A 21377-nucleotide genomic window follows, 5' to 3' on the forward strand; every position below is an offset into this window, starting at 1 on the left:
TTTCTGCCCCTGAACTGTGTTTTGCTAACCTTTGGGGCACTTGCCAAACTATCCTCGATAGAAAATATTAACATGAGTTTGTTATACGAACTCAGAGGCCCTGAAGGCAATAGATGTGATTTAAGTTAATCTAATAAAGAAATGATGATAAATAGAATTGGTTCTTTGGTTGCTTTGCCAACATATTTCCCTGGTTGAGATAGGAGAGTCAGGGAGCATGTAAGTGGGGGACGAGGAGAAGAAATGAAGGGAGTGACAAAGAACAAAGGCTTGAGGAATGAAGACAGTGAAGCCAGATTCCTCAAAGAAAAAGAAAGCACAGTGTGTAATTATTTAGGTGGTCCATGGTTGAGAAGGATGGCCATTCTCTGAATTGGTCATTTCTCCGAACCCTCATTTCTGGAGATGATTGCCCATTTAGTAAATTCTAGATTCTGCCTGACCCCTTGGTTGTGTTTTGACCTAGGGTATAAAGGCCTTCAAAAACTGACCATCTGCCATCCATCAGGCAGTGTTCTAGAAATAGGAGGTACAGAGACATAGTCTTTTATTTTTTTTCTTCTTCAAATTTTTCACATTCTACTGTTTGAGACAAACAAGAAAAAAACACTCTGCAATAAAGGCCACATCAGAGGGCAATCTGGGGGTGCTTCCTGAGTACAGGGCAGGAAATAGGGGTGTCAGGGAAGGTTGACTCTGGAACAGGGTCTTTATGGGTGACTGGAAATCAGCCACAGAGGATAAGAGGGAAAGGGTTCTAGGCCTAAGGACCAGCACATGCAAATATTTAGTGGTATGAGAGAGAATAACAAATAGGGGACAGGTGAGGAGTTCGGAGTGTCTGTGATATGGATTGTTCTGGGTCCGAAGGCATGGGAGGTGGGTAAGGGCAGAAGAGGAAGAGAGGGAGGTCATTGGGATCTGTGTCATGAAGGGCTTGCATGACATGATGAGGAATTTTTTTTTTTAAAGATTTTATTTATTTATTTGAGAGAGAGAGAATGAGAAACGGAGAGCATGAGAGGGAAGATGGTCAGAGGGAGAAGCAGACTCCCTGCCGAGCAGGGAGCCCGATGCGGGACTCGATCCCGGGACTCCAGGATCATGACCTGAGCCGAAGGCAGTCGCTGAACCAACTGAGCCACCCAGGCACCCCATGATGAGGAATTTAAAGATTTTTATTTATTTGAGAGAGAGACAGAGCGAGCTGGGGGAGGGGCAGAGGGAGAGGGACAAGCAAACTCCCCACTGGGCAGGGAGCCCAATGCAGGGCTAGATCCCAGGACCCTGAGATCATGACCTGAGCCAAAGGCAGATGCTTAACCGACTGAGCCATCCAGGCGCCCCAACATGATGAGGAATTTAGACATTATCCCGCAGATTCTGATGAGCCACTGAGAGATTTCACAAGGGAAGATTTATATTTTATATATATAAACAATCTCTTCTGTAAGTCTCTTACAGATACCTACCTAGTTATCTGGCCTCTGCTGGAATCTGTTCAGGGTTAGAGAGCTCTCAACCTCCCAAAGCTACCCACTTGATTGTTGGGCGGCTGTAAATCTTACAAAGGTCTTTCTTACACTGAGCCAAACTCCGTCTCCTCATAATTTGTACTCACTGTGTCTAGCTTTGCCATTTGTAGCAACATATAAGAGGCACTTTTAAAATATTTGAAGATACCAATGAAGCCTTCCCTTAGTTTTTAGCTTTCCAAGTAAAGCACACACAGAGTTCCCTTGTTCTTGATTTACTTTACCATATCTAGACTCCTTTACCATCTGGTCACAGCGATCTGGATGAACTGTGGTTTGTTTGTTTTTAGTCCGGACTTGAACTGAGGCTTATTAAGCATCTTTTAGAATCTGGTGCTAGAATTCCTCATAATACGTCACATAAGCTTGGAGCAGAGTGATGTTATTCCTGCTTCTTTTGAGCAGGACACTCCACAACCATCAGAGACTCGTGTCCTTAGATTGTCACTGGTCACATCTCACTGTCTGCTTTCAAAGCTTATGATTAACTGAAGCTTCTAACTCTTCTGCACATTTATTACTGCCAAGTGAAATCTCCACCCTACTCGGTATGTGCAATTTATTTTTGAAATTTAAATAAAGAACTTTACATTTACTTCAATTTTATCTTGTTAGTTTTCCAGACTACTAGATTCCAGCCTATTAGGTTTATTTTTAAAGTCTTGACTCTTTTCCCTATGATATTAGTGGGTCTCCTTGCACATTTGATAAACATTCTTTGTATGTTAATTTGGATCATTATTAAAAATGTTGTCTAACATAAAGCTTGGCAGCATTGGAAACCTCCTTCTTGTCTGTGTATGTGTTCAGACAGCTTCAGTTTTGCCTAATGACCCATTTTACAGCATTATTCATAATGACAACTTTGAAGATATATGTGTTTGGCATTGACTCCCATTCAAATCAATAAATGTTTATTGTTGACCCCCTATCCGCTAGGTTCTGTGTTAGGTGCTGAGGACACAAAAATGATCAAGACATCATTCTTGTCCTAAAAGAGCTCACAATTTAGCAGAGGTGATAACCATATATACACTACCTCCAAATTAATGTGTGTATAATTAAATATGCATTACCTCTAATTTGTATTAGAGGTATATTTGTTTTTCAATGTAAAATATAATAGGTTTTGTATATATTATATCATAATCCACATTAGCAGTATAAGCAAAGTTTACAGAGGACCTGGAGCAAGGGAAGATTACTTCTTCATGGGGGAAAAAGGAGAAAGGAAGTCTTCACCAAAGAAGTGAGATTAACTGGGCCTTGAAAGATATGCGGGATTTTTGTGAGACAAGTGGAGTATGGAGATGGGAGATATTCCGAGTGAAGAAACGGGATAAGCCAACCATGGAAGAATGCATGTCTTCATTCCTTCATGGTTCAAGAAGAGCAAATATCCTAATGTGGGTGGAGTGCCGGGTTCAAGGATAGGAGTGATGGGAAACAAGGTGGGGGAGTGTGAAGGGCCTCAACCGCCATGTTAAAGAGTTCGGGCTTCATTCTGTAGCCAGCTCAGAGGTCTTTAAGCAAGAGACATCAGTGGCATGATCTGATTTATCAACTTCATAAGTCTACTGTAGAGGGAAATGAGTTCATTTGGGCAAAACTTAGTGAACCTGTGTCGGTCCTGGTAGTAACTGACCATAAGCATCTGTTTAATAAGCACCTCAATCAAATAAATAAATAAATAAATAAATAAATAAATAAATAAAAATAAATAAATAAAAAATAAGTACCTCAATCTTTTGTATATGTTTTGCTCTTACTTCTTTAGCTTCTACACATTTCCTGACTGCTGCTTTGAACTTTGGCCTCTTGCCTTTTTTTCTCCCTAGGCATTTGTGTTCTGCATTCTCTTGGTCTATTTGTTCACCCACAGCCTGCTCTGACCTTTACTATTTAATGTGTCCTCTGGTTGTGGCTTCTGAGTCCCAGCCATTCCCTGACCCTCAGAGCTGGCCTTGTCTTCATTTTGGATTGCTCACCTGCTTTCATTTCCCTGGGGGCTCCAGTGACCTCTGTGTGTTCTGGTCCATCTTGGTCTAACCTGGGTCTCATCCTTTGCGCTACCATCTTTATCTCAGTTCTTCTATTCTAGCTCCCTGACCTGCAAGTTGTACCTGTTTGCTCACTGTGGTTTCCATTCTGATGATAAAATGTAATCTTTCCTTTCTAGAAGCTATATGGTGCCATTGAAGAGACCGGACTAACTCATAAGAAACTATATAAATTACAATTGGTTGACTAATTGGATATATGAACTAGAGGTGTATGAGTTTAGAGAAAAGACTGAACTGGGACATTCAAGAACCTTGGGAGGAATGGTCCTTTCTAGTCAACTCCTTTTTTTAAAAGGTTTGGGTATTTGAGACACAAATCTTTCTTTGGAAGGAGGGGAAATGTAGGGCGGAACTTCCTCTGGACTTCCCTATGATTGGCTCCAAAGCTGCCTATCTTAGAGGAGCTACCTTGTCTGTGCCATCTAGTGGTGGTTGCCACCAGAAGCCTTACCCGCCTCAAGGAGAGAGCAATTTAACGCCATTTCCAACTTAAGCACCATATCTACAGGGCGTGAAATTAGTTCCAGCAAGCAGCAAATTTGCTGCTAATAAAAATATTTAGCGATTCACTTGTCTTTAAATCAGCAGCAGAATATTCTTTTACTTGCATCAATGCTTGTTTCTTCCAGTTCTAATATTTGATAATCAAGCTCGTGTTGTTTAGCTGAAGCTGTGATATAGCAAGTTCTTCAGCTCTGCAAAAATTTGGGTTTCCCGAGAAGGAATTTTTATCTCTCTCTTTTGGTCAGAAATAGGCCTAGATGTTCTTTGGATCATGGAGATAGAACACTCTCACTGGGCTGGGGGGTCTAGGAAATAAGTTTTCATTTTCTTCTGTGTACCAGTATCAGCCCCCGAGTCGTTGCACTTGGAGAATCTGGGGCGCTAAGAGAGGATGCGATTTCCATTTCATGTTTAGACACAGCTTTACTCTGTCTTGGTGCCAAACGCATTTTAATTTCTTTTCTGTCTCTTTTAGCCTCTACGTACTTCAGAGTGAGGGTAATCTCAATAGTGAAGAGATGCTGTAAGATATTTAAACTTTATTTATTCAACAAATACTGGCTGGGCACCTACCATATCCATTCCTTGCTCTAGGTCCTTCTTTGGATCGGAAGTGTTCCAAGAACCCCCGTGACAGCTAGGTGAGAGGCTGACATGGCAGGTGACACCTCTTCTCCAGCCAGGTCACTGGGATGGTGGGTCTCATAGACTCCTCTATTTTTCTTTTCCTTATGGAGCTCCTAGAAGAAACAAAGAACAGCAGACATTCTATCTCTCAGCACTCAGTTGGCCTAAAGGTCTAAACAGATCACTTCAAAGTCCAAATAATTTAAAGAGTATAGGGGCACCATGGGGACTCTGTCTTCTGCCCCAGAGGAGCCCTGACTGGATCATCTTTCTTTAGCTCCTGGTAGAAAGCAGTTTTGATTATCCTGACAGGAAGTCAAAATGTGAACAGCTTCAGACATGCACCACTATATCCTTCTCAGAAATCAGCCAACACAAGATGCTGATGAAAGCAGGCCTCTTGGTTAAGAGAGGGACCCGAGCAGGGCTGGTAATGCTGAAGATGAAGTAAACCAGCTAGCTAACACTAACTTTAGTGCTAGAGCTACTGGAGGGGGTAGATCAGAGAAAGGAAATAAGAGCAGGGAATGACACTTGGCAGTGGCCAAGGGACTAACATGGAGGCTCGGGAAGGGGAGAAGCCCTCTGTGTATAGTTGCCAGAGGTGCAGAGGTTTAGGGATCAGAGCTTTGGGGCTCTATCCTTGGCCTTTTTTCTCGGGTACCTGACTCTGATAAAGCTCCTTCTCCTCCTTAATGTCGGGGGAGGGGTGCGGGGAAGAACAGATGAATTTTATTCTCTGTCCCAGATCCTCTTACTACAGCATAAGAAGGTTGGGCTGGTGACTCTTATAAAGGGCTGAGAGACATTTACCAGAGGGATACTATGATGAAAATCTGGATTTCTGGAGAGCACAACAGCACGATGCATTTAAGTTAGACAAAGCAAGCCTTTTCTAATAGCAAGGGATATAAGACCAGATTAAGTGGAGCCACTTGCCCTGAATGAGATTTGTAACCCCCCACCATGCTCAAATCTCAAAATCCCAAGTATCTGTTACTCAGTGAGGGTCAACTGAAGGTCCTAGTTTAAATCTTGATGATTTTATCTTAGCTACAGAGTGAACAGGAATCGTCAGATGTGAATTGTTGGGGAAATACAAAAAGTGATTAGAAGAATAAGCTCTATCTAATAAGTACTTAAGCAACAACCAGAATCACGATCAGGGGGAAAAAACCCTAAATAAGTTAGTAATGAAAATAGAAATAGAAACATTCTCCAATCCTGGACCTGCCTTTCACCTATGTCCATATGTAATTGAGAGACTTTCTGGGAGTGAGTGTACAAGGAAAACACTGACTCAGAGGATGTGGATTGAATGTTGATAAGGGCTGCTAGGATGAGGGAGCAGGGAGCATGGGCCAGATGATGGAGCCATGAGAAGAACTGGAGAGAAAGGAGGAAGCTGGAAGATGGGAGGCCTAGAATTTTCTGTGAGTCCCTTGACCTAGAGGCAGAGGTGACAGAGGCCGGAGAGAGGAATGATGGGGTCAGAGCAGGGACGCGGTCTTTCTCTGCCTGGTATTCTGGTCCCTTGGCCCCCACTTATCTGCTTCTCATCTCAGCATCCTTCAGGTAAGCTGTTTGCACCCCCACTTCCCATTGCAGCAGCCTCGCCCCTGCCATCTACCACAGGCAGGAGGTCCCAAGCCTACAGCTCTCTTGTCAGGAGCCAGAGCTGGGTCAAAGGTCAAACCGGTTCTGAGGATGGATTAATGATTTTTGAAAGTATCTAATCCCCCATCTGTTTCTTGGGCATTTCTCATAACAGCATCAATCGTAGGCCAGTCATTAGATTTCCGTGAGTTCTCCTTGAATTAATGCACATACGTGGTAGAAATTTAGCAGTGCTTCTGCCAAGTCCCAATGAACGCAACCCTAGGAGGTTGATAATTCCAAACCTAGGCTGAGCAGAGCATATGATCAGGGATTAATAGTCAAAAAGTCCTTGATAGATAGAATGAACAATGCTCGGAGGCACTCAGTCACTCTGTAATCTCAGAAAGACGGGCATGGCTAACATGCTGGTTCACAAAACAGACTGGCCATCTGCAGAATTTCTAAAGGGTTAGGTTGCTGATCTTATTCAGAGCAGTTATTTCAGAGGTCATACCTCAAATGCTTGACTTCTCTCTAAGGAAATCTTTAACCACCTTCCTAGCCCTTAGCACTTAGGATTTGGATTGTTGAACTCAAGACTGAGTCCTGCGTATTAAAGGGAAGAGATACATATGGTGCAGAGCTGTCAAAAGAAACACCTTTGCTAGGACATCCGTGTTCTAGAAGTGGGAGGTCGTTGGAAGAGTGTCAGATGAGAAATGGAACTGATTTTAGAGGTCCCCTAAAGGCATAGAATCCTGATAAGAACAGATACTTGTATTAAACTGCCTGGCTTTAAACCCTGGCTCTACCTGTACTGGCTGTGTGACTTTGGGTAAGTTACTTAATGCCTCTATGTTTTTGTTTCCTCAGTGGAAAGCCAGAGAAAAGGTACCTACCTCAAAGATTTGTTTAAGGTAATAAATGTTAGATATTTATACCTTTAGCAGTGGATTCATGACAAATGTTTGTAAAGCCCTTCAAAATGAGACATTCTACTTATATGAGCTCTCTCTGCTTAATGTAACTAGAAAACTTCAAAAAACCATACCAACTGGATTCAGATTTATGTTATTTAAGCCTGGGTTGGCCTTGGGACGGCTGAGCAGTCCTCCTACCCATTTCTTGTTGACTGCCTAGTGAAATCACCTCAATTGTTGTTCTAAAGCAAGGTTTTTCAATCTTAGTACAATTAACATTTGGGACAGCATCATTCTTTGTTGTGGGGAGCTGGCCTGTGTTTAGCAGCATCCTGACCTCCACAAAATGTCACTAGATGCCAGTGGCACCTCCTCCCGCACTGTGACAGCAAAAAAAAAAAAAAAAAAGAAAAAGAAAAAGAAAAAATGGCTTCAGACATTACTAAAGGTCTTCCGGGGGCGGGGATGGGAGCGAGGGTCGCAGGCAAAATTACTCCTGGCCTAGAACCACTGTTCGAAAGCTTTTCTGGCTTCTTCCAGCTTGCAACACCCCCCACCCCCCACCTCCCACTGCAGATACCTACTTTCATTTGATGGCTTATGCCTCCTGGTTTCCTTAGAAAGAGATCACTCAATCTAGGGTTTTTCAATGTCCCTTTCTTCCCTTTCAAAATTGATCTGGGTATTACCCCGCCCCCATCCTTTTCTCTTCTCCTTTAGTGTGGACTTGTCCTCTTTTTCAAACCAATTGTTGCACTCATGTCCTTTTTTTATTATTATTTTTAAATATTTTATTTATTTATTTGACAGAGTCAGACAGCAAGAGAGGGAACACAAGCAAGGGGAGTGGGAGAGGGAGAAGTTGACTCTCCACTGAGCAGGGAGCCCGATGTGGGACTCGATCCCAGGACCCTGGGATCATGACCTGAGCCGAAGGCAGACGCTTAATGACTGAGCCACCCAGGCGCCCCTCATGTCCTTTTTTAATGTCTGTCCAGGTACTCTGGCTCTTACTTCTATCAGCCATTGCTCTTCTCGGCTCCATTAGCCATTGTCACTGCCTGGCCTTCCCCTCTGTCTAGATGCCAGCTCTAGGACTCCTTTTTTTCCTTCAAACATCTTTAAAGACTTAGTTGTCCTCACAAAGCCACCAGCCTTTTTTTTTTTTTTTTTTAAATCATCATGTTCTCTGAAAAAAACAAAAAAACACAACGACTAACATTTGTGGAGCCCTTACTAAGTGTGAGGCGCTGTCGGGTAGGATCCACTCCCACAGCCCCTACATCACTTCTCACACCCCGCACTGTGGCTGTCCCCCTCCACGCTGGGGCACTGATTTTCCTGGTGATCACCTAACTGCCCCATCCAACAGCCTTTTCTTGGTCTTCAGTTCTTTACTTCTCTAAGTCCCTTAACACTGTTGTTGACCATCCCTTGGTTAACTGTTTCCTCCCTTGGATTAATTTCTCCGGGCTTTGATTTGATTAGCTGAATATCAGCAGAATTAATTTAAGTGATTTCTGACACCCAGAATCTCACACATTTGAGATGCTCTCAGCTTCTGTTTGCCACACAGCTGCAGTCAGAATGCTGTGCCCCCAGAAGCCACAGAGGCACACCAAAGGGGGTGCGTCCAAAGGGACCCCACTGCCCAGAACACAGCAGAGGCCACCTTTATCTGCCTTCCAAGCAGCTAACTTGGCAGTTAACTTTCTCCAACTTTGCTTTTTCCCCAAGCACCGCCATTATGGCAACCCAGGCTTAAAACCATGGGATGATTTTATTTCTTGTTGGCTTTAGGCTTCCCTTCCCCTTGCCCTCCACATTTACTGGGTCCGCAGCCCAGCTTCCACATCCTCCAAATTCATCCCCACCAGCTACTACTCTAACTCAAGGCTGATGACCTTTCTGAAATTAAATTTCTCTTCCTGTATCTAGTCTGTATTTTCTAAACAGCATTATGCTGCTAATGCTTCATTCCATCTCCCCAGCTTTGCCAACATCATTGTCTTCTTCCTCTGGCAGATGTTAACTCTCTAACACATTCCAACACAAAAATACCCACTTCTCCCTCGAGCCTCCTAATTTAGTTACTAGATAATTTTGGGTTAAACTGGCATTCAGTATTTATAGTGTTATGACTGTGGAAACATTGCACCTAAGCTCTGCCATGTACTATGATTACATTTCTTTTCTTGTATGTATTATTTTTTTTAGTTAATATTGGTGTTTAAAATTTGCCTACTTTGATAAGTGTCTATCACCAACTCTGCCCCCAAATTTTCTAGAACTATAAATTCCCTCCAGTCTGGCCATGGGCGTCTTTATCAGTTCCATAGTAGTTCACTTTCATTTTATTTTTCCTGAGATTTGCCACCCAGATCATCTCTCTTCCTGCTCCATTCTGGACAGGTCAGTCTTAAGGCTCCATGGCACTTTGCGTCAACATTTTGGGAATTCCTTTCGTTCCTCTCCCATGTGAGCTTCTGAATTCCCTGTCTCGTGTCTTCCTCTTTCCTAGTTTACTGCCTATTTTGATGATATTCATCTCTTCTCTAAGCCTTCACAGAAAAGATTTACAGGAAACATTTTTTATTACTTCAATTTTTGAAAATGTTTTTGTTCAACTCTGATTCATAATTTGTCAAGATATGGAAGTGTTAGTTAAAAGTCACTTTTCCTCCTAATTTGTTTACTATTTTTTAAGTAAGGTCCACACCCAACATGGGGCTTGAACTCAAGACCCTGAGACCCTGAGAGCAAGAGTCTCACCTCTACTGACTCAGCCAGCCAGGCGCCTCTCAAAAATTTAAAGACCTGTGCTACCACCTCTTTTATATCTTGGCCTGTTTTTAAAAAGTCCAATGCCATTCTGATTCCTATTCCTTTGTCTTCAACCTTTTTTCCTCTCTGGAAGTTTAAAGGATTCTTCCTTGGGGCGCCTGGGTGGCGCAGTTGTTACGCGTCTGCCTTCGGCTCAGGCCATGATCCCAGGGTCCTGGGATCGAGCCCCACATCGGGCTCCCTGCTCGGCAGGAGGCCTGCTTCTCTCTCTCCTACTTACCCTGCTTGTGTTCTCTCTCTCGCTGTCTCCTGTCAAATAACTAAAAACCTTTAAAATAAAATAAAAAAATAAAGGATTCTTTCTTTCTCTCTCTCCCTCTCTCTCTCCCCCTCTCCCTCCCTCTCTCCCTTTCCCTCTCCCCCACCTTCCCTCCTTCCTTCTCTCTCCTTAATATACAGCTTTATTGAGATATAATTCATATATCATATAATTCACTAATTTAAAGTGTACAATCTGTGGTTTTTAGTATATTTACAGAGTTGTGCAACCATCACAATGATCAATTTTAAAACATTTGATTATCCCCCAAAGAAACTGACCTTGTACCCAGTCTGAACTCCCCCTCAAACTACCTCCACTCCAGCCCTAGGCCACTTCCAATCTACATCTGTCTCTATGGAGTTGCCTCTTCTGGACATTTCATAGAAACAGAAGCACACAGTATGTGGTCTTTTGTGACCGGCTTCTTGTACTTAGCACAACCTTGTCAAGGTTCCTCCATGTCGTAGCATGTCGTAGTACTCATTCCTTTGTATTGCCAAATCATATTCTGCTGTATGAATATACCACATGGATATTTGGGTTGTTTACACTTTTTGGCTATTATGAATAATGCTTCCATGAAGAGGGTTTAGTTTTTATCCCTGATCTTCTGACATTTCGCAGTGACAATCCTTGGTGCCACTTTGTCATTTGTAGTGCTGGGCACCCATAGACCCTGTCAGCCTAGGCAACTGTAACAACTGCGCCACCCAGTTCTGGGAAATACTGTAATATTATTTCTTTGGTGATTCTTCGCCTCAATTCTCTGTCTTCTCTCCTTCTGGAATTCCTATTAGTTAGATTGGGGACCTTCTAGATTGATCCTCAAATGTACTTCCCCCTTTCCTTCTATTTTCCATTTTGTTTTCTGTTTCATTCTATTTTCAGTGAGAGCTTCCCAGCCCTCTTCCAGCTTTTCTGTTTAGTGTTTTATTTGGGATATTTTATTTCAGTGTGAAAAAGCTCTTTCCCACTCTCTGTTCTCTTCCATGGCATCCTCTTGTTTTTTTTATGAATACAGTGTCATCCCTTGATTCTCTTAAGTTTTAGTTATTCTATTTTTGAAGTTTTCTTTTCTTTCTGCATTGCCTGTTTCCTTAAAATTCCTTTATTTTGATTGTTCGGTATTTTGTGTTAGAGATTTCACTAAAATTTTCAGTAATTATTGCCTGGCATTAGTGTTTAAAATGATGCCCTAAGGCTCAGGTAGAGATTCTGTGTGTGGGGGGTGGGGTGGGGGTACTTAGTCTTGGTGACTAATGGGCCTTATAGCAGAGTGATTAGTCAGGGTTCTGGCCATTTGTTTGGGGGCCCCCAAATCTCAGTGTTGATTAGTCTTCTCTCTTGAGCTGGTAAGTTTCCCAAGAAACAAATTCTCTAGTCTTCTGCCTGAGGAGGTGAGTATGAGCCTGGCTGCTGGCATTCCAGGAGCCTAGCCAGGGAAGGGAACCACGGGATAGTACCATTCAGTGTGTAATCTTTCCCTTAACTCCTCTGGTTTCAGAATTGTACCTCATTATTTAGCTGTGACTATTGTCCCTCATGTGGACCTCCTCCAATATAGTCTCTCCAGGGATGTCCTGTCATCTCCTGGGGATTTGGGGGGGCGGGGTGTTGGGCAGCTACAGCCTCATTTCCAGCCTCAGCCAGGTCCTTGGCCTAAACAGATACCTGGTGCTTCCAGTTCCAAGTCAGATTTTGTTGACACCTCCCGTCTGCTGTTGTCTCCTCTTCCATAGTCTTTGTCTTTGTGGATTCATGTCCTTTTTATTCATGCAGTCATTTTAGTTGCATTTTATGAGGGAGTACAGATAACAAGCATGCCTAATCCACCATGTTTAACCAGAGTCCTAATTGCTTTTGATTGAGCTATTCTATCAGCCTCATGCTCATCTGTTTTAAGTTTGTTTCTACTTTGACCCAATCTATACGTTTCTGCCAGATTAATCTTTTTAAAGCATGGCTCTAATTATATAGCTCCTCAGTTAAAAATCCTTCACTGCTTCCTCATATTACTGTAGAATTTTAATGTTAGAAAAGACTTTACAAGTTCTCTGCTCCCTGCTTGATGCACAAATCTTCTGTCCACAGTGATTAGTCACTGGGCCTCTGCCAGAGCTTCTCCAGTGAAGAGGTACTTACTCTTCCCCAGGTCATCTGTTCTATTATGGCAGAGGTCTGTTTGTTAGAAAGTCCTTTCCTATCTATATAGAACTGAAATACCACTCCTGAAACTTCAAGTTATTGACCTGAATTCTGACCTGTGGATCCTCAAATTAAAAGCCTAATCTCTCTTGCACATGATAGCACTTTATATAATTGAATTATTGCTGCCCTATGCCCCCAGATCTTCTCTTACTGTAGCTAAAAATCCCTAACTCCTTCGACCATTTCTTATCTAACATTGCCTGTTGAATAATGTCCCAAATGCCAGAGTCCTGCACTGAGGACCTTCCGTGACATGACACCGACCCCCTGTTTTGATGTCATCTCTCATCTCCTACTTTGGCCACACACACCGGGCGCACAACTTGCCTTTTCTCTTCTTGCCTCCTGGTCTTTACCTGGGCTACCCTTCTTTTCTTTTTGTTAAAATCATTTCCATCCAAAGATTAGGGCTGATTCATACCGAACTGTTAAAATAGTTAGTGTAGTTAGTTTTGGGGTTAGTTTGGGAGATGGAAGGAGATGGGTAATAGGGGAATCTTGATTTCTTATTTCATGCAGTTTTTTTTAGAAAGCAGTAGGAATATTGATCATCTTTTAAAAATGTTATTCAGTGTATTGAATGCCTTACATTGTATTCACGTATATTAAGTTAAAATTAATTTTTGAAGTATAGTAACAAATTCTATCCATAAGTTGCAAGCTGTTTCAAAAGTTACGTGGCTCAGGAAACCTTTGATTCTTCCTTCTAATGTGACTTTCTCTGCTCTGAACAATTTGAGCATTTGGGGGTAACTCTTTTTATTGCCCTTACCATGTTACATTCTACATCATCAATATTGGTGTGCAAGTCTTACCTTTTTACCAGACCATGAGCTCTGAGACACCAAGGATTGCATCTTACTCATTTTGCAAGTCCCTGCCTTGTGAACATACTTACATGCTACATAGTAGGAGCTCAGTATATTTTACGAAAAGGGTAGGTTGGTGAATTCACATTATAATTTACTTATGCTCCTTTAAACATAGTTCTCTATTTTTCTTTGGGAAGAGAGAGAACTCTGGGCATTTCAGCCTCTGGTCAGCCTCTGAGTGGCCTTCCTGAACATTCCACAGCCTCTTCCCAGGGCACATACTTTCCAAGACAAGCACAATTGCATCAGTTTTGCTCTCTTTGGAGCCTTATCTGCTTCAGTGTCTGCATGTGTGATGCTAACCCAGAGACCCATCTAGACACTGAAAGGGTGAAAGGACTCTGGAGATGGGGGAGAGGGGTATGGAGAGGAGATGGGCTGGGTCAAGGCCCAAGGAAGGGAACAAGTTTTTGTTACAGAAAAATATCAAGCAGGAGAGCTGGAGGAGGGGAGAGGCAGGCAAGCTGGGGAGTAGAAGCCAGAGCAAGATGCCCGAGTTGTTGTGGCATCTGGCTCAGATGCAGATGAAGCTGCTTCCCCAGATGTAAGTAACCCCCTCCCCACAAGTTCCATAAAGATCTCTTGCTCCATCTGGTGCTGGAGTGAATGGAAAGGATAGAATCTATATCTCTGTCAGATCTTGGGCTCTTCCATGCCTGAGATGGAAACACATTCTCTGTCTCTGTCTGTCTCTCCCTCCCCCCACCCCCCACCACACTCCTTTACTTCCTCCTTCCCTTGCTGGGTGGGATGTATCTCTTATAGCTCCTTGCAGCAAGGATGGACCTGGGCCAAGGGGGTTCCTGGCTTCCAGATTCTTGAGGTTGCCCCTAGTTGCAAGGGTAAGAAAACAGTCCTTGCCCATTTACCTCCCTTGCTTTTTCTGAGTCCATTCCTTCCTCATCACTGGCCTGCCAGCAGAAGAGTCACTGGGGTTTGGTTACAGAGAAATGTGAACAAAGGAAGGGGAGGCTGGTGTACTGTCCACAGACAGGTGGTATGTTTTCAGTTTTTTTGTTTGCATTGTGGACTCTGGGTGCACGTGAGTTACATGGTATGCTGTCGTCACTAGTCCTGCAAGACCGCATCTTGACTCACTGAGTTCTTATTTGCCCCTTCTGTTCCCCATCCCCCTATCTCTTCCCTCTTCCACAGTAACTGCTCCCACTCTTGATTATTTCACATATTCCTTAGATAGGGCTCTCTGGAAGGAAGCACATTCTGAAATGGGGGCTTGCGTGCAGGTTCATTCAGGAGTGTTTTCGGGAGACACACCCAGAAAGAAGTGAGGACCGTAGGATGGGACCGAAGGTGAAGCTGATCCCCACTGTGCTTGCCACCAGGGACTCAGCTGAGACTATGGAAGCTCTGGACCTGGCATGACCCTTTAGAGTTTTCCCAAACAAAGCAAGACAGCCTTTTAAAATTTTTTTTTAATTTAATTTTTTAAATTTATTTAAGTGGGCTCCGTGCCCAGCATGGAGCCCAACACGGGGCTTGAACTCACAACCCTGAGATCAAGACCTGAGCTGAGAGCAAGAATCATACACTTAACTGACCTAGCTGCCCAGGTGCCCCTGGAGGGTCAAGCCTTTTATATCCTTGCATCAGCCAGCCACTGGCCACTTCCCCTAGAAGGGGAAGCTTTAGGTAAGGCAGTTCCCCTGAGGGATGCAGCCTTGAGCCTGAGCACTAATACTCCCAGCAGTTGGGGGTGGGTGCATTGGCCCTGAAGAGGGGTATGGGTGGAGCACCCCAATATCCACGGTAGTGTGTATCCTTCTAACCCACCTTCCATAAGTTTATCCACCTGCATAGATATCCTTGAAACATAAGTAGTATTGCTTGGTGTCTTTTAAAAACATACATAAATTATATTGTGCTATAAATCTGTCCTCCCTCCAACCCCTCCCCCCCCATGCCAGCTCTGTTTTGGAGACCTACCCGTGTTGCTTTAAGTGGATCTATTTTGTTCCTTCTTACCACTGCATGGTGTTTCGTCATTTGTAGTTACCATATCTACCCTTCTGTTCCCTTGCTGGTGGATACCCAGATTGCCATCAGTGCTTTGCTTCTGCCATCAGCAAGATGATAGACATTCTGTGGTTCTGTGTGAGATTTTTTCCAGGGTGTGTGTCCCCACAGTGCCAGTGCTGGGTTATAGGCTCTGTGCATTCTTTAGTTCGATAAGCCCCACCAAATTGCTCTCTAAGAGAGCTGGACCAGCTTTTACATTTATCAGCCCTCCTGTTTCTCCACATCCTTGTCAGCACTTGGTATTATCAGACTTTCTATTTTTTGCTAATTTACTCTATGTGAAGTGGTATCTTATCTTTCTTTTGTGTTTTTCACATTATTTGTGAAATTAAGTCTCACCTAAAAGACTTTCCACCTACTTACCTACTTTGTTCATTTTTCTGTTGCTTCTTCTTTTTTTCTTACTAATTTGTTGGGATTCCCTAAGCATTTGTTAGTACAGATGTCTTCTTCCAGGCATTACCCATCTATGTGTTAACTCAGTTGATGGTATACTTCACCGAATAGAAATCTTTAATTTTGATATAAAATCCATCCATTTTTCTCCTTATGGTGTTGCTTTTGAATCTTGTTTACAAAATCTTTTCCCACCTCTAGGTCACACTATATGATCATGTATTTTCTTCTATTATTTATGATTTTACCTTTCACATTTAGGGACTGAATCTATATACAGTTTATTTTATTTTATTTTATTATTTTATTTTATTTATTTTATATATATATATTTGTATATATATGTATATTTATATATACAGTAATTTATTTATTACTTATTCAGTAATGAGATAGAGATTCAAATTTATTTTACCATTTATGAAATAAGTCATCTTTTTACCCTTTGATTTATGATGGCAGATTTATCACCTGTAAGTTTTCGTGCACACATAAGCCTGCTTCTGGACCCGCTCTTCCATCCCACCAGCCTATTTCTCTTTTCCTGTGCCAGTACCACACTGTTTTAATAATGCTGGCTCTGTGATATTTCTCAGTTTCTAGTGTTAAGTGTTTTGTTCTTTTTGCTTTTTTAAAAAAGCCATCTTAGCATTAGTGGACTTTTATTCTTCCTTATAAATTTTAGAATGTTTGACAGATGTTCTTCCACTCCTGTATGCCAGCCAAATCTATTGAGATTTTGATTGGGAGGGATTCAATTTGCAGGTTAATTTAGGGAGCATCGACACTGTATAGAGTTAAGTCATCCTTTCCGGAGTGTGATAGATTCCTGAGTTTATTCAGGTCTTTTATGTTCTTCAAAAGGGTTTAAAAATTTTCTCCAAGTCTTACATACTCCTTTTTAAACTAGTTCTCAGATAGTTAATTTTTTGTAAATGGTATCCTATTGTATGTTAAATTTTTAATTTGTTTTTACTTGTAAAAAGGAATTGTGTTTTATTTTCTATTGGCAAAACAGTTGATAATTCATGTGCTAAGGGGTAAAATACCAAAAAAAACTCAAAACAAAACAAAACAAACAAACAAAAAACAAAAAAAAAACCCCACCAAACAATATTGGAGCAGCCTCCTACATTTGGCGTCAAATCCTGATTCTGAAAATGCTACTGCAGTGCAGGAGCTACTAGTATCTAAATTCTCTACTAAGATGTCACTAATATGTATTTGCATCTACCTTCCAAAAATGTACATGCTGAGTTGGCGCCAACAGGCACCCAGCCCCCTCTACCTCTGTTTCCTCTCCTTCAGAGATCAGTGCCTGGAACTTCCGATTGATCTGATCTGACAGTGCCTAGACTTTCCTTAGGTGGGGCCAACCTTGATTGCAATATTGCTGATTGGAAAGTTGGGTGAAGGCCAGCGCAGGAAAAATTGACAACTCTCTTCCCCAGACACCACTAAGTAATATCGTTTCTGTCTCATTTCCCAGACGAAGTCAGAAGGGGATCCCAGAAGGCAGGAGGACAAAGAAAGCAGAGCTGGGCATGGGTAGAATGGCCAGGTCTGTGAACACCATTATGGAACACAGATGGACAAACAGTCTGCAGTGTCAACGAGCTAGGCAAGGTACCAGTAGGCCTCATGCATGCTTCCTCTTCTCTCTCCTTCCTTCTCTTCCATGGAGCCTTCTTAGGTTAATCATGATGGAAATGACAACTCTTTTAAGCTCGTGGAGTTAAGCAGGCAAATCCAAGAACTACCCATCTCATATTAGACTGCTTACCCTTTCTTAGGATGCTATGGGAAAATACTTTTCACAATGCTTTGAGCAATACTTTTTTTTTTTAAATAGTTATTCCAGGGGAGCCTGGGTGGCTCAGTTGTTAAGCATCTGCTTTTGGCTCAGGTCATGACCCCAGGGTCCTGGGATCGAGCCCTGCATGGGGCTCCCTGCTCTGCGGGAAGCCTGCTTCTCCCTCTCCCACCCCCCCTGCTTGTGTTCCCTCTCTCGCTGTGTCTCTCTCTGTCAAATAAATAAATAAATGTTAAAAAAAAAAAACAGTTATTCCACATTCATTAGCTCATTTGATCCTCAGAGCATCCCTGAGAAAGTGAAAAGTTACATAGATAACTCCTGTTTTAGAGCTCAAACGGAGTCGTACTGGCCCAAGTTGCCCCGTGGATTATGTCAGGATCAGGCCCCAGAGCATTCTGACTTTTTAGGCCAAAGATTTTCCACTCTATCGTTGGTCCTCATATTTGATTTCAAAGAGGAAAAATATTCTCTCAGACATCTAATTTGGACCTGAATTATTTGTATGGTAATATAACCTCAAAGGTACAAACAAAAATGACTTTCCTATGTTTATAGTTTTTTTACAACTAAGAATGAATTAAATGCTAACAAAATTCTAAAATGAAAAAAAAATTTTAAGTCAATAATATTAGCCCAGTTTGAACCATAATGTCATTTTTCTGAGGCTCAATTGCTGCTGTAGGGGAGAGCGTGTAGCGCCGACTGCTTAGTTATGGGTTCTTTTTTACACAGTTCACCTAGTGCTGGGGGCCCACTGTTCTGGATTCCGATCTCTGTGAAACCTTGGTTTGTTGAAAGCACCATGGTGCCATCTGGCCTTCACTTGCCTTCGTTAAAGTATTGGGTCTGCCCTTGCAAAGTTGATTCCTTCATAAGGAGAGGCAATTAGTAAATCTTATTAAACCCTCATTGAATCCAGTGTGCACCGTGGTGGAATTAACTCTTTGCATGATATAATCACGTGATCCTCATGGACAGAATTAATCATTTCTAGATTTGGGGGGTGTTTAAAAAACTGACCAGATATTCCTCTTTGGGGAGGAGGTATGAAGAGGAAAATAAATACTGAAGAATTCAATTTTGCTCTGTGAAGGCCCTGTCTCTGACAAGTAGTTAATCTATTTGTTGACTCCATGAGAGGAGAATATCCAGCAGGGAGAAAATTAAAAAACACTCAGCACCAGTTGCTGCCCTGATGAATCTCATCCAATTATTTAACAGGACACTGCTGGGTATGCTTTTTTATTATTATTGTTTTAATTTCATTTTATTCTCTATTGCTTATTACACCACTGTAAAAGTTTTTTAGATTAAAAAAAAGAAGAAGAACCCTCTTTTAAAAGAGTTCGTCCTTTTTCATTTGGCAACCACTGATTTTTTTTTTTTTTTTGCTTCTATGTTCATAACTGAGTTCAAAATTAATGTAGGGTTATTATTGATTTACATATTTCTTTCTTTATTTTCCTCCTGGAATGTAACATCTGAGAGGTTAGTTTCTGAAAATCAAAAGTATCAGTTGCACTAGGAGACTTTTAGGTTAGATCAGAAAAATAGCATAGAATTGTGTAAACTGTAAAGTACTTGGAAAAAGTGTTCGTTCAGTCTTCTTTTGCTGAGAGTGTCCCTTTTTTTCAACATGAAGGACGGTGGCCAGTGGAGGAAATTCTTCCTTATAGGTTTAGATTTAGCTAACCTCTGGGATTCCAGTGGGTGCAGAAGAGAGATTCCCTGGCTTGTATCTTACCCTGATTCTGGTTCTACCTTAAAGTCATTGGTAGAGATAAGAGGATTTGGTCTTTCTCTCCACTTAGCCCAGGGCCTTTGAAAATGACCATGCTTTTCACAACCCCATCCCTAACTGGAACGTGCTAGTCTGACTCTGGAATGGTTAAGGTTCTCTGGCATGTTTTAGCTCTAGGAAGATTTTGACCTTGTGGTAATGCCTCGTGGCCACCACTCCAACCCCTCTGTCTCCAGGGAGCCGTGGCAGATGGACCACAGGAACACCAGTCAAATTTGAATTTAGGATAAACAATGGGTGATTTTTAGTATGAGTATGTACCAGATATTACAGGAGATATGCTGTGGTTCTTTTTCTCCGCTCTCCGCTGCCACACATGTCCAGGGTTTGGTTGTCCCTCTCGCTCCCTTTGCCCTTTGACCTTCTATCCTATAGCAATCTTGGATTCCTTACTTTTTTCAGTGTCCTGACCTCCAGCTGGGAAGCCAGGCTCTCCTCTGCTCAGGACAGCTGCTAACATTCACTGGCTAAGGCAAGGGTGCAAGTGGAGGCCCTGGCCCAGCACCCCCTCCCCCATTCCTGTCACAGGCACTGTTCTGCACTGTGAGGAGCCTTGAGGCTGGTGTCCCCACTCCCCAAGTCTGTCCACACCCTCTGTGTGGGGGCATACCCCCCACTGCACTCCCTTCCTTGCCCAAACAGCCACCCTGGCCTGGCCTGGGTACCTGGATGTGACCCTAGAAGGGGGAGCAAGGCTCCTGCCTTGCACCCTTAGGGAGGGTGCCCCTGGAGGAGAGCCAGTGCGGGCTCTTCTGAAGCCCAGGGTCAGCAGAAGCCTGACTGACGATGGGCCTCAGGGCAATACTGTCCCTGCCACGATTCTGGGGGGCTTGTGTGGTCATCCTCCCGGCCTTGTGGCACCTACTTGCTGGATTTCTTCATCCTGCTGCAGGAGCTGCTATGAACACCAAGGTGTCTGACTGTTTATCCTTTCCTCTGTCTCTGCTGCGGGATTTAGTTTCTCTTTCCCTTGCACAACACAAATCATGGGACTGCATCTGGGTGGGGGGCGGGAAGTCCCCAAAATTGGTTCAACGAAATCTTGACTGCTAATAGTTTTAATTCAGTGCATTATTGGGGCGAGGAGCGGGGCAGGTAGGCTGGAGACGGGGGCGGGGGGGGGGGAGTTTTGTCTTTTTTGGAGAGAATTTAGCCAGTTTTTTCTTCCCCTTCCCCCTCCATGCCCTGCTTTGGGCTGAATTCAGCTAGTTATTTTCCAATTTGGTTGTGTGTGTAGACACACCCACAGCTTCTTTGAGTCCTCTCCTTTCCTCTTAATAGACAAACTGCTGCCAAGCTTCCAGCTTCTCTCTCCATGGTGACCAAGCCCCTCATTTCCATTTCCTCTCAGCCTCCACGTCCCCTGCCCCCACCCCCTCCTCGAGGGAAGCCTGGCTGTTTCCTTTCTCTGGTTCTAGTCTGCTCCTCTTTTCTCCTCCCTTCTCCTGGTGACTCTTCCCTACTCGCAAGGAGCAAACAGCGGCATGTCCTTGGCTTCTTCCTTTCCTCCTGGATCTGCCCTCTTCCTTCCTTTTGCTGCTTTACTCTCGTGACGCCCAAACCTTTGCTTTTTCAGCTCTTCCAACACCTTCCTTCTAGTGTCCCCTCGAGTTTCCTTTCCTGCTCCAGCCTCTAAGGGTGTAGAGGTGCAGAGAAGGGAGGCGAAGGAAGAGGGGCCCTCGTCCCTTGGTCTCTGGGATCCGCTCTAGGATTTCCCTTGGGGCGAGATGAGGCTGCGGCCCCACCTCCCTGCCCATCTCCCACTCCCCCTGCCCAGGTGACCCAGGCCCTCAGAAGTCTGCACAAGAGTCCTGGAATCTGCTGCTGCTGGAACCTTCCCTGGTGCCCTGGCCAGTCCTTCTCTGCTGGCAGGTTTCCTGTGCAGGCGAGCAG

At 43.2% G+C, this 21377-nt stretch overlaps 1 protein-coding gene across 4 annotated transcripts in view; it reads left to right on the forward strand.

The window, feature by feature from the left end:
• The window catches only part of PKNOX2 (PBX/knotted 1 homeobox 2), a 303585-nt gene that overhangs the window by 6477 nt on the left and 275731 nt on the right, over nt 1-21377 (forward strand). The window lies entirely within an intron of this gene.

This window comes from Callorhinus ursinus, unplaced genomic scaffold (genome assembly GCF_003265705.2).
Source record: "Callorhinus ursinus isolate GAN/ISIS: 27379988/994484 unplaced genomic scaffold, GSC_fseal_2.0 scaffold19, whole genome shotgun sequence".
Lineage (NCBI taxonomy): Eukaryota > Metazoa > Chordata > Mammalia > Carnivora > Otariidae > Callorhinus > Callorhinus ursinus.